General features: G+C 57.2%; 1 protein-coding gene across 8 annotated transcripts in view; it reads left to right on the forward strand.

Moving 5' to 3' along the window:
* The window catches only part of LOC134519808 (ankyrin repeat and fibronectin type-III domain-containing protein 1-like), a 262,952-nt gene that overhangs the window by 206,827 nt on the left and 43,964 nt on the right, over positions 1-12,161 (forward strand). For 2 of the 8 annotated variants that reach the window (XM_063344463.1, XM_063344464.1), the window contains exon 1: positions 7,256-7,486. The exons of the other annotated variants lie outside the window; for them this stretch is intronic. The gene's annotated coding sequence lies outside the window, so the exon portion shown is untranslated. Of the gene's footprint in view, positions 1-7,255; positions 7,487-12,161 lie in introns of those variants that run through there. 8 annotated transcript variants of the gene reach the window in all.

Raw genomic sequence — 12,161 nt, forward strand, 5'->3', positions numbered from 1 at the left:
AGTGTCTCGTCTCCTGCATCACTCCAGGGTCAGTCCAGGATGAGATGCAACCCTCTCACATCTCTGGCCTCCCACCGCTGCCCTCAGTGAGGTCATGCATGAAGGGCATTTTGGGTGCAGGAGCTCTACTGCTGGGCAGTGCTTCATCTGGAGGACATCAAGTGCTGTGGGTTCTCCTGCAGGGAGGTGACTCTCTTGCATGAACATGCTCCTGTGTCAGAATAAAATGCCTTTCACTGGCCTGGCTGGCATGGCCGCCCTTCTTGGGGTCTGAGGAAATGGGCCTGATGGTGATTTAATGATGCTGGGCCTGGTGCGGTGCAGACAGCTGGCTTCTGAGGAGCTCAGCTCCCCATGGATGTTCAAATAGCAGATGCCAGTCCCTGCAGCCCTTGGGAATAAGTGAATAATAAGAGTTAATGGGGAAACTGAGGCACAGAGACTTTAGCTCATAGGTGAGGCCACACAGCCCAGCCTGGTGTCCTTTGATTTTCATGGTACCAGACAAAGCCATGGTGCTGGGTCCTCTCGCAGCCTGGCGTGGAGGAGGACCCCATCCCCATGCTCTGTCCCTCGCTGTTGGTCCCCACCTGTCTGGCCCTCGACTGAATGCTGGTTGGAGATGTGACCCGCAGAGGGACCACATCTCTGACAGATCACAGCGAGGTTCCCAACCCTGGAAACGGCTTTGTCCCATCCCGCTTGGCTCCTGCTGCAGCACATCCCTCCTCCCAATCATCAACGCTTGGCTTTTGGATTGCTCTTGTCGGAACCGAGGCCGTTCGCTCTTCCCCGAGGGCGACGAGTGCCTCTCGGTCTCCCTTGCTCCGTTGCTGGAGTCCCTCGTGCCCCAGGCGCCGAGGAGCTCTCCTCTCACTTGGCTGCAGAAACAGGCTCAGCATCCCAGAAATTCAGGCTTTCATGTGGGAGCCAACAGTCACACAACCTCCATCCAGAAACCATCATTATCGGCCGCTTGCTTTTTCTTGGTTTCTTTGAACTACAGCTCCCAGGATGCCTGAAGATATGCAGACATCCCGAAGACAGTGGTTTCCCATAAACTTTTGGGGTTTCATGCTTTGCAGGCAGGAATGTTTTTATTGCGTCGCAAATCCCTTCAAGTCCCTCAAACCTCCGTGGCGCTTCCCCGCCGTGGGGCAGACGTGGTGGCTGTAGGCGGCCGGGAGGGAGGCTCGCCAAGGGCTTTTCTCTCCTGCTTCTTTCCCCCCTTCTTGCAAGAGGGACTTTTGTAAATCCCCGTTGTGTCTTTTCAAGGGGACTTTTGGACCAGGAGGAGGTTTGGACGAGCTACAGGTTTGCCCGTGGGGATGCGTTTCCCCTTCTCCTTGTCACCGTTATTTCAAAGGCTGTTAAGCAGCATCCTGCCTCCCCGTGCGCATCACTGGGCCGAGCAGGGGAGATGGTAGCGGGCAAGTGCCTCGGGCAAGATTGCGAGGGGTTTTCACTAGCTGGGAAGAACTGGGGTTACAGGGAAGAGAAAAAGATGCAGATCCATGCACGGGTGCAAGAGAGCCCAGCGGGCTGGGTTTTAAATCCTGATGTGCTCACAAGACCTAAAGGAAAACCCTGGAGAGACGTGGTCATCACCATGATCCGGTGGGTCCCCGTCTCCCAGCCCCCAGCGCAGGGCTGCCCTGTGGCCAGGCAAAACATCAGGGGACACGGCGTGTGCTGTGCCTACATCCCATGGGTGCCATCCTGGCTCCACATCTTCCCGCTGCCCATCCTGGCACTGGGAGGAGGGTGCTGGGAGCAGAGCGGGGTCCCTGGCGTGGGCCCGGCTGCCCTGAATAATCCCTTTAGTTCCTGTAGGAGAGAAAATGCAGGGGGTAGATTAGGGCTGCATGTAACGCCGTGGCGTTTTATGGCGCTGTTCTTCTGGCCGTAAAAATACTCCAATGAGGTTTTCCCTTTTGGTGCTGCTGACCACCAGCGTTATAGTTAATGGTCAGACTCACAGCACTTTGCCTTCCCCCTTATTCGATTTGATAGGTTAAAAAAAAAACAAAAAGGAAAGGGAGAGAAAAACCGAAACAATCCCAGGCTCTTCCACGTATTGGATTTTTATTTGCATTTCTTCGATAGGTGCTACTTTACCAGTTTGAGCTTTGTGAATGAAACTCAAAGGTGCTGGGTGCTCTTTGGGGGCCACAAGCACCACCACCCCCCCGGCTCTTGCAGGAGGTGGTGCGGGTGTGAGCCGAGGCGGTGAGTGTCCCTGTGGGACGGGTCCGGGCCCTGCTCTGCACTGTCCCCGCGGGATGCTGCTGGGGGGACCCTTTCTGGGTGGGTGTCCCAGTGCCCCTGGGGTCTGGGCTGGTTCCCTGCTGCCGCTCTCCCGTCCCACCCTGCAGCACCCTGCATGAACACATCTGTGCATGCCAGCACATGCGTGTGCACAAGCACGGCTCATGGGCACCCGTGGCTGCTGGCACCTGCCCGCCCGTCCTGACACTGAGCGATGGTGGCCCGCGGTGTGGTCCGTGGAGGGGGCGGGTGCCAGCCCAGAAAGGAAACCCATGGAGGCTCTGCGGGCGGCTGGCGTTAACCACATCACTCCTCTCCTGCACTTGGAAAAGCCCGGGCGACTGGCAGCCCAGAATAACAAGCTTTTCCATTCCTGCATGCAGCGCGGGACGTGGGGCCATTGAAAACATGAGCCGGCTCCAGCACGAGTGCGGCGCTCAGGCTGAACACCGGCTTGGCCCCGGCAAAGGGGGATCAGGCTGAAGTCACAGCTGCTGGGGAGGGTTGGGACGGCACAGCCGGCACATCAGGATGGCGTGGAGGTGCCTTGCGTGTGTGGGCTCGGCCTGAGTGGCCGACGGAGTGGGTGGAGGACAAGGAAGGTCCCAGGAAGGCTAAGCCCTCCAGGGACCTCCTCACCCACCCACACTGATGGTATGTGAGGAAAGAGATTCGTTGGGTTTTGTCTTTTTTTTTTTTTCTGTTTTTTTAGGTTTTTTGTTGTTTTCCCTGGTATCTTTTTAATTGGGATAAAAGCTTTAATTGCTAGGGGGGAAATTCTGACAACTAGCTAGCAGGGCTGTGTGTGGAGCTCCCTTGTCCCCTGGCAAGAAGGGAGTGAGTCTGCACCTTTCTCTGCCTTGGCAGACATTACGCTCACATGGCACTGTCGGAGGAGCCCAGGCTCTCGGTCCTGCTGCTCAGGCAGGAGCGATATCTTCATTAAAAACAATGCTAAAGGGAAACGATAGAATCCTTAAAAATAAGCAAAGTGACGGGGATTTTGCCCAAGGAAAGGAATGTTTGCCCATTTTATTTTGTAGTTTGTATTTAATTGTTGCCTGTCGGTGGTTGGACCTTTGTGTTTAAAATAGATGAAGCTAATTTTGAGGGTGAGGCGTATTGGTGCATGCCACTCATGAAATGGTGGTCGTCAATGATACGGTTTATGATAGGGAGTCAGAAAAAGATCTTTGCTTACATCTTCTTTTAAGGTGTTTTGCAGCACCAAATGGAAATAACGCATGGCGGGAGTGGAGAATGGACATGAGAGAGTGGCAGCAGTGGAGAATCCCACCCTAAATATTGCCTAGAATCTGGCTAGAAACTTCCAGAGCATCTTATGTCGTCTTCAGGATCCCACCTCTTCCAGAGTCCCACAGCCCCGTTCCTGGGCCACGTTTATGTCGGTGGCCATGGGGTCTCTCGGCAGTGTGTCCCTCTGCCTCCCCATGGGATGCTTCCTGGCTCATACCCACGTGGGGCTGGGTTCCCAACAGGATTGTGCATGCCCATGGGTGACGATGAAACCCAGGAAGGGAGCTGATGCCGAGGCACGTCCCAGTCCCCCCAGCAGCATGGGCTGGGGGTCCGCCGGGCGCAGCATGACTCACCAGGCTGTGGGCAGGCATGCCCAGCATCTCTGCTCCTGCACGGACAGCTGTTGGTCAGGGAGGGGACAGTTGTTATTGTCAAAATGCAAATGAATAAAATCATTGTTTTGGCAGAGAATTCTTAGGGGAAGGACATGCAAATTTACCTTCCATTCAGAGTGTACATTGGTATTAAAATACAATGCTTGAAAGACAAAACAAAGGAACATTTTAATTTAGGACTCATCAGATGGTTCCTTCTGCTTGGATTAGCATCAAATTCTTTGCAGCAAATGCTGTAAGTTCGACAAAACTCTGGTTTTCAAAGAAAACAAGAAAAAAGTTCTAAAAATGCCATCTATTTCCAGGGGGTTTTGCTGCTTTCCTTTGCCTCCACTGTTGTGAAGCGACTGGTTTGGTACTGAGCACTGGGCAGGCCAACAGGGACAAGCTTTGGGAAATACAAGTAGGACAGGAGGTTGGGTTTCTTCCTGGAGGCTGCTTTAATCTGGCCTCTAAATAGCTCAGAAAGCCAGCCCCGGGGTTATGCTTGGAGGCGCAGGACCTGGGAGGTCTGGTGGGGCCTCGGAGCACACCTGAAGGGTGCAGGCAGACCTCGCCGCAGGGGGGGAGCGAGTGGGCAGCAGGGTCACGAAGCTGGCGAGATTGCTGACGGAGACTGGGCTGAAGGGAGGTGTTGTGTTTCTTTCCTTGTCCTTCTTTATAAATACCATCTAAACCAGTGTTTATAAACTCCATCTAAACCTGTTCTTCCACAGTACTCAGAAACGCAGTGCTGCTTTTTTAATTGCACCCATGAGGTATCTCCGTCCTTCTCCCCCTGCTTCCCTTGTCCTTTCATCCTTGGGTATACCTACCCACCTTGTGTTGCGGATCAGAAATAAGAGACTAGCCACCGACTCGCTAATTGCAATTCAGCCTGATAATGCCAGCTATAATTAGCTTTACGTACCAAAGTGGTTTTGCTGGCGGAAGTTTTTTGTGACCCTGTTAAATAGAGGATGGTGTCTGCTCTGCCGGCTCCCTGCTGCAGAGCCAGGTCCCGCGAAGTCCAGCTTGGTCCTTCCCGGGGAAGCCAGACAGTGTCAGTCCAGGTGCCTGCATCTGCCAGGCTTGCGAAGAGCCAGGCCCGGCAAAGCAGCACTCATCGGCAATCTTTAAGCACTGCTTATGTCCCTCAATATGTGGCAAATGTTGGCAATGACCGAGAGGTTTGCTGCCACAAAGTCCCTTCCCTGAGGCCCCGGTCACCGCGGCCGACCGGACATGCTATGCCAGCAACACGGGGCTGTGCTGAGTTGTGGTTATTGTGGTTTGCAGCTCTGACCCCTCTTAAGGCTTTAGGACAGTCATCAACCAAGAGGCGGCTCGGGGTGGTGTGTGCTGTGGCGCAGGGAGGACCAGTTCAGGGTCTCTAAATGTGGCATCTTGTCTTGAGCTGCAGCATCATGTCCCGGGGCTGTCCCTTTGTTCCCTCTTGTTGAGACCTCTAACTTCTTTCTTTGCCATCTCCTGCCACTCTTCCCCCGTCTGCAACATCCCCACTGTCCCTCTCTCTGGCCTCGGGAAGCCTCAGCTCACTGCCCAGCTGTCCCCTCCCTTGCAACAGCCCCCTCGTTGGGTCAAAACAGGCATCACCAGCTTTGCTGGGTCCCACCAGACTGGCTGGTGTAGCTTGTAAAGAACCATCCCGGCAGGTGGGTGAGCCAGCGCACTCATCAAGCTTGTCCCCTTAGCAGGCCAGAAGCCTTTGGCTTCTTCTCTGCAGCGTCACCCGACCTCGGTGCATCACACAGCTCACAAGCCCAGTGTGATAGCGCGTGGAAAAGCATGACCACGTGGATATGCCCAGATTCATCACTGTGGCTGCCCACAGCTGCACTGTTGCGTTGTCTAATCTGTCCTGAGCTCCTCAGGGGGGTAAATGAGCGCCTATTCCACGGATGTGCTGTGCAACGCTGCCGTGCTCAGCCGGGGAAGAGAATTCCTAATGTAATAGCCCTCAGGCAGACCTTGGGCCGTACCACCATCAGGTCTCACAAACTAACCGTGGGTGAGTCAGCGCGAGAAGTGGGATGCTGAAATTCAGAAGGAGACCCAGGGACTTGAAGGAGCTGTTGATGACTTCTGCTCTGTGCACGGAGCCAAAGACCAGCTCTTCAGGCGAGGGACCAAACCTGCTGAGATGCTCTCCACTGCCCTGCCGTAAGGAGTGCAAGCCCAACCGAGTTCCCATGCCACTGCCTTGGGGAAGGCACCTCGCTGCTGTTTAGGTTGAACTGTTGCGTTCTGGCAGGAGATCACCCAAGCTTCCCATTTCCAGCCCTGGGCACCATCTGGAGGAGTGGGGAGTGAGCCCCCAGAGGTGCAGCAGAAGGGCAGCATCCTGTACAGACGTGGAGGTTCATCAGCAGAAGACCTGAGTGGGCAACCTTGGCAGGCAGCAATGGCCACGTGCAGTCAGCATCCTTCCTTGAGCTAAGGGGACACGGTGAAGGCAGGCTCTGGTCAGGGCTCCCCAGTGCTTCTCACCCACCACTCACCTGGAGCTAAAGTGTGCAGCATCCTTTTGGGCTTGGGAAGTCCCTATGGGCAGTATCTTGTTCCCATCACCCGATGACCCAAAACAGTGGTGGAAGAGCTCAGTCTGTGGCTTGTGCACCCCAACCCTGGACATTGCTCATGGATTTAGGCAATTGAGGAGGAGGAACATGAGGAGAGTGAAGTATGTGGCTGTCTCCAGCTCACTGCTCATGCAGGTTCCCTGCATGAACCCATGAACCCACGAACCCATGGATATCAGAGACCAGTGGCCAAAACCACTTTCCAGGACAGCCTGGCAGTGTGGGAGGACTCTTGGGACTTCCTCCTCTGAAGCTCGCCTGGGGACCCCAGAAGTTTTGGTGGGAGTCAGGGCAGTTTTCAACATCACTACCTCTGCTTTCTCCCCTTCTCAATAGGAACAGGTAGCGAAGCAGGGCCGTGCAGGGTGGCAGGGGCTTGCAGCATGCTCTGGGGATGCCAGTGGGCTTTGGTGGCACATTGTTGCATCAGGAGTGCCACAGAAAGCCCAAAGGCAGCAGAGGTGAGCCTGAGGCATTGCTACTTTCTGCCTGGTGGTCCCTCTGCAGCCGAGTCCGGTCCCCCCACCTGAGCCTGGTCCCCCCATGCAGTCCTGGTCGTCCTGGCCGAGCCCGCACAGACTCATGGTTATGTAAAGCCCCGGCGAGTGTGACCGGGAGATTCTTCAGTGTCGGAATCTGAGTCACATGGGGCTGTTTTATTTCCCCCTCGTCTAATCTCGTTTCTATAGAAACAAGATTGGGAGGGAAAAAAAAAAAAAAGAAAGAAAGAAAGAAAAAAAAAGAGCCAAGCACAGAGCAAGCGAGAAACCTGAGGTGATCGGTGAGGGAAGCGGAGGTGGCGGATGAGGAGGTCGGGCGGCGCGGGTGGGAGCAGGGGACCCCAGCCGGGATGGGAGCGTGTCTGTGGTTGTGTGCATCGAGGGGACAGGGACTCTCCCGAAGAGCCACTCTCGGATGAGCTGCTCCTCCGGCGGTGGGCAATCAGCAGAACCTGGAGGGAAGGGAGCAGAGGCTGTGCAGGTGAGTGAGCATCGCTCAAGCGGCTCCCGGGCATCTTTCCCCAGCACAGCACGGCACACTGGAGCTGTGCCCGGCTCACCGGGGCTCTTGTCCCCGGCTGCTGCCTTGGGGACATGCTGGCAGCTGGAGCCGCCGTGGGGGGGTGCCGTGCCCAACGTGTGCCACTGCAGCGGGCAGGCGAGCGGGGTTTGCCAGAGCAGCGTCCGCGGTCGATGGCTGCCCGGAGGCTGGCTGCGTGTGCGTGGCCATGCGGCCGTGCACGTTCCCTTTCCGAAGCCTGTCTCTCCCAAAAAGCTGCTGCCTGCTTGGGAGGCACCTTTCCAGCTTTGATTATTTTTCCTCTATTTTATTCTAACTGCACCTGTGCAAATAAAACACTCACAGGAGCCAGACTGCGTGGCTGCAGGGTGCACAGGGCACTGTGCTCGCTCCCAGCCCTGCTCGCCCCGAGGCAGCGCCCGGCTTCCTCCCAGCGGGATGTCCCTTCCCCAGCCTCCAGGCCGGGCTGCGGCTGGTATGCCGCTGGGGATAAGCCCAACTTGAAAGCTGCTTTTGCAATGACTGTTCCCAAAGGGAGGACGAGCTGAAAATAATGTTGCTTGTTTTCATGCTGCCAAGTGCCTGGGCTGCCCACAGCCACCGCATGGCTTGTCCCAGGACTTTTCCTTGCCTCCACTAATTCAGGAGGCTGGCAGCTGCCTGCCGGGAGCTGGGCTAGTTCGGAACCACGGAGAAGCACGTGCTGGCTCCCAAGTCTCTGGCTGGGGAGTGCAACAAGTGGGAGTCGTTCCTGCCTGCTCTAAGATGTCTCTGTCTCTGGGGGATGGCTGGCTCATCCCCGTGCGGTGGCAAGGGCTTTGGCTGGGCATCTTGGTGGAGCAGGAGTGCCACTGGTGCTGCCGGTCCCGTGCTGGTGCCCGTGCTGGCACTGCCTCGTGACTTCGGTCATCCCATACCAGTGGCCTGGTGTGGCTGTGCCGGCATGGACCGCGGTCTCTCCTGCAGCTCTGGCTGTGGCACGACCGGGTCTTGCAGTGCAGGCAGCTGGGGGCGATGCTGCGCGAGCCCCCGGGCTTCTGTGGGCACACGCTCACCCTGACGGCTCCAAACTGCTGAAACGCGCTGCTTTTTGCAGAGGCAGCCCATGATGTCCCTCCGAGGGCCACCGCAGGGGAGAGGGAGGGCCACAGAGCCGAGGGGACGGGGATTTTGCTTGTCATCGCTTTCCAGTTGTGGCACGGGGGACGCGGTGCTGAGGCATCGCAAACGCCTGGCCGGATTCACACCTGTGCACAGCTGGTGAAGCCGGAGGGATGAATCAAGTTCTCCTGTATTTCTGTACTCAGTCAGGTTTGGGAAATGTCATTGCTCATCTGCCTGCCTGGCCAGCAAGGGGGTGGAGGGCGGCGCTTCAGACCCTTGTCCTCATCCGAAAGGGCAGCTGAGTGGATTTTTGTGCTGGGATGCTGCATCCTGTGATGGCTCAGCCATGGGCAGGACGGGGCTGGGCTGCCAGCCTGACGTGTCCCTGCTCCACCTGCGCTTCCTTGGCGAGCCAGGGGCTTCAGCAGTTGCCCGTGCTGGGGTCAGACCCCCAGCAGACGCGCCTGCTGAAGGAATGAGTGTCGGGCTGGTGTTACGTGGCACATTCAGTGCAGCTGGTGTGGGAGCAGTGCCCAGCGCTGAGCCAGAGTCTTCCCCCTCGGCCGGGCTGGGCTGTGCTGAGGGCTCTGGGCGCCGCACTGAGCACCCTCCGCTCATCCTGGCTGGGCACCCCGGGGGGCATCAGCACACACCAGCCTGGGGTCAGCACTGTGCCCATCTCTCTTGGGCAGCAGTGCCTGGCTCTGGCTGCCCCTGCCAGCTCTGTGCCTGTGGCGAGGGCTGGGTGCTGTGGCTGATGCTGGGGGCTGGGGGTGGGGGTTTGCTGTGCCAGGTCCCGCCGCCCCCGCAGGCATGTGAAGTGGTTGGTTTTACAGGGGAGACGTCGCGTGCGGGCTTTGCATCCCTGCGCCCCCCCGGCAGCAGTGTTCCTGCCTCCCCGGCGCTGCCAGCTCTGTTCTGCTGGGAGGCTTGGAGGGGAGGGCTGAGGATGGGTATTGCTGCACGAGTCTCCAAGGCCGATAATTATTTCTGGGGAAAAGATGCCGTGTTCTGACTTAAACGCTGACATGGGACTCTGAACATGTGTAATCTGGCTGACAGATGGCAAGTCATAGAGGTGTGATTTACGATACAGCACAGTAGCTGAACAACCTTCTCTGGTTGTCAGGAGACGATTCTTCCCAGCGCTGCGGTTGATGTTTCAATTGATGGTTTTCCCCGCGTGTCCCCTGGGCTCCTCGGTGGCCTGCGGGGATCGCCAGGGAGCCTGGTAGGTGCTGGCGCGGCAGCCTGGGTCCGCCAAGGCCCGGCAGCGCCGATGCTGAGCTGCTGCAGAGCTGCTGCTTCTTGTGCTGGGGTGGTCAGGCCACCACAAATCCTGCCCGGGCTGGACCGTGAGTCCTCCAGCACAGCCTCGTCCCCTCCCATGGCTGGAATGAAGCTGGCTCAAGGTAGCAATGGTTCTCTGGGGCTGTCTGTTCCCCAGACTGGCACTTGCAGTGCCAAATGTGCTGATGCTGATGTGAGAAAGCACAAAACCCTTGCCCATCAGTGAAGCACGCAAGAGCTTCAGGATGCTGACAGCCACAGGGAATGTGCTTTCTTCACACAGCCTCTCCATGCCTCAGTTTCCCTGCCTCTCCCTTAAGATCTCTAACGTCGATCTTTCTCAAGGGACGGAGGCATCTGCTAGTGTTTGGAAAGCACTTGGGAAGTAAGAGTGTGGTCCCAGCAGCATCCCCCTCCCCTGTCAGAGGCTCACTGCCACTGCCACCCGCAGACTCCAGACTGCAGGCACGATGCTGCTGCGGCAACATCCTGACCCCGGGAGCATCCCGACCCTGGGTGACCAGAGCAGCTCCAGCAGGAGGAACTCAGGGAAGCTGACCCACAAGCAGGGCGTCAGTGGGGCAAGGGGAGCAGGGCAGAGCATGCTGCTGGCATTGGGCTGCATTTGCTGCGTGCAGCCGCGGCGGAGCAGGTATGATTCATTCCCCCTCCTGCAGTACAGTTTATGTAAAGCAGCACTGTATAAATAGCCAGATGATACAGTAACGTGCTCCTGGGTTTCTAATTAGTGATGCTTTTGCTGGAGCTTTTGGGTCTGGCGCGGGTGAGAGGAGGCTGGTTCATTGCTGAGGGCTGGATGAGTTGCTGACAGCTCTCAAGGGGGAGGCACCGGTCGCAGCTGTCTCCTTTAACCTGGCCATGGGCAGTTGGAGGCGGTGGGTGAACTGGGCAGATGACCGGTAGGCTAGAAGTTTCGGCTGAGGGGTGAAAGCAGCACCCAGCATCCCAAGGTACTTGGTCACCTTCTGGCTTGTACACGGCCTTGCTTGTCCACCCTGGGTCGGGGCAATCTGGGCAGCGCCTGCCCTGAGCCGGGAGAGCATTGCCTTTGTCCCTGAGCCTTCCCCTGCGATGCCGTGCCCAGGGGAGGTCACAGCAAGGCTGCAGCTCCCCGAGCACCCAGCTGGCTTCTCCAGCCCCACTGGTGCACCCTGTCCTCAGGGACTAACGCTCCTCCATTCTGAGCCCTGTGGGCACATCACCCTGTTTTCCCCCCGCCAGCTCTTCTTGGCAGATGCTGTTGGCTCAGTCCAGTGGCTGCTTCTTCTCTGCTTTGGGCAGGTGGATGTGTCTGGGTAAACCTCCTGGGTGTGTCGTTGTCCCGGTGGTGTTGATCCCAAAAAACACATCTGGCATGGCAGAGGAACTTGTTTGTCGCAGGGGACGGCTGCCTTCTTGCATCCGTGCAGGTGGTTTGCGATTTCCCAGCCCCGCCATCCTTGCTGGGGACCCATTGGGGAGAGGTGACTGTGACAGTCCCTGGTGGGGACAGGGCATAGCAAACAGGACAACGTTCTCCAGGAAGTCCCCAAATCTCATGAGATCAACATCCCCAGTGTCCTGGCAGCTGGGGATGGAGCCCTCCCCCCTGCAGGGTGGCAGGAGCCTCTCCTGAGGAGGTGGAAAGCTGGGCAGCGTTAGCACTGCTGCAGTCACACGCCACCGAGGAGGTGCTGTAGGAGCCAGCAGCACCCGTTCCCACCACCCAGCCCCATGCCAGGGTCAGCCCCGAGCCCTGCTCTTCCCGGGGTCCACATCGCTGCAGAGCATCAGCGGTCAGTGCCCACGCCTCCCGAAACTGGGATCTTTCTTACTCATTACGGCCGGGCTTTGACACCAGATCAAAGGAGAGGCGAGGTGGCGGGATGGTGTTAGTGCCGGGCTCTGCTGGAGGGGCTTTCACAAGGCGCCTGGATCACTTCTCTTCAAACGCCTCTTCCTCCGGCTGCGAGCAGAGGAAAGCTGGGGTTTGGGTTTCTTGTTGGGTTTCTTTTAAGGCAAACCTCATCCTTTACATCAAAGTAGTATTTCTTCTCAAGAATGTAAAGAATGACCCTGGAAGGTCTGAGTGGCTCTTTCCCGGCGGTGATCGGGGAGACGAGAGCCTTCTCCAGAAAGCTGTCTCCACCCCGTCCCCAGCAACAGCAATTCATAAGCTGAAAAATAAATCAATAACCAGAGTTAATGAATTGAAGATGTCTGTGTTTAAAATGTATCAGGA

The sequence above is a fragment of the Chroicocephalus ridibundus genome, chromosome 8, assembly GCF_963924245.1.
Source record: "Chroicocephalus ridibundus chromosome 8, bChrRid1.1, whole genome shotgun sequence".
NCBI classification, from domain to species: Eukaryota; Metazoa; Chordata; class Aves; order Charadriiformes; family Laridae; genus Chroicocephalus; species Chroicocephalus ridibundus.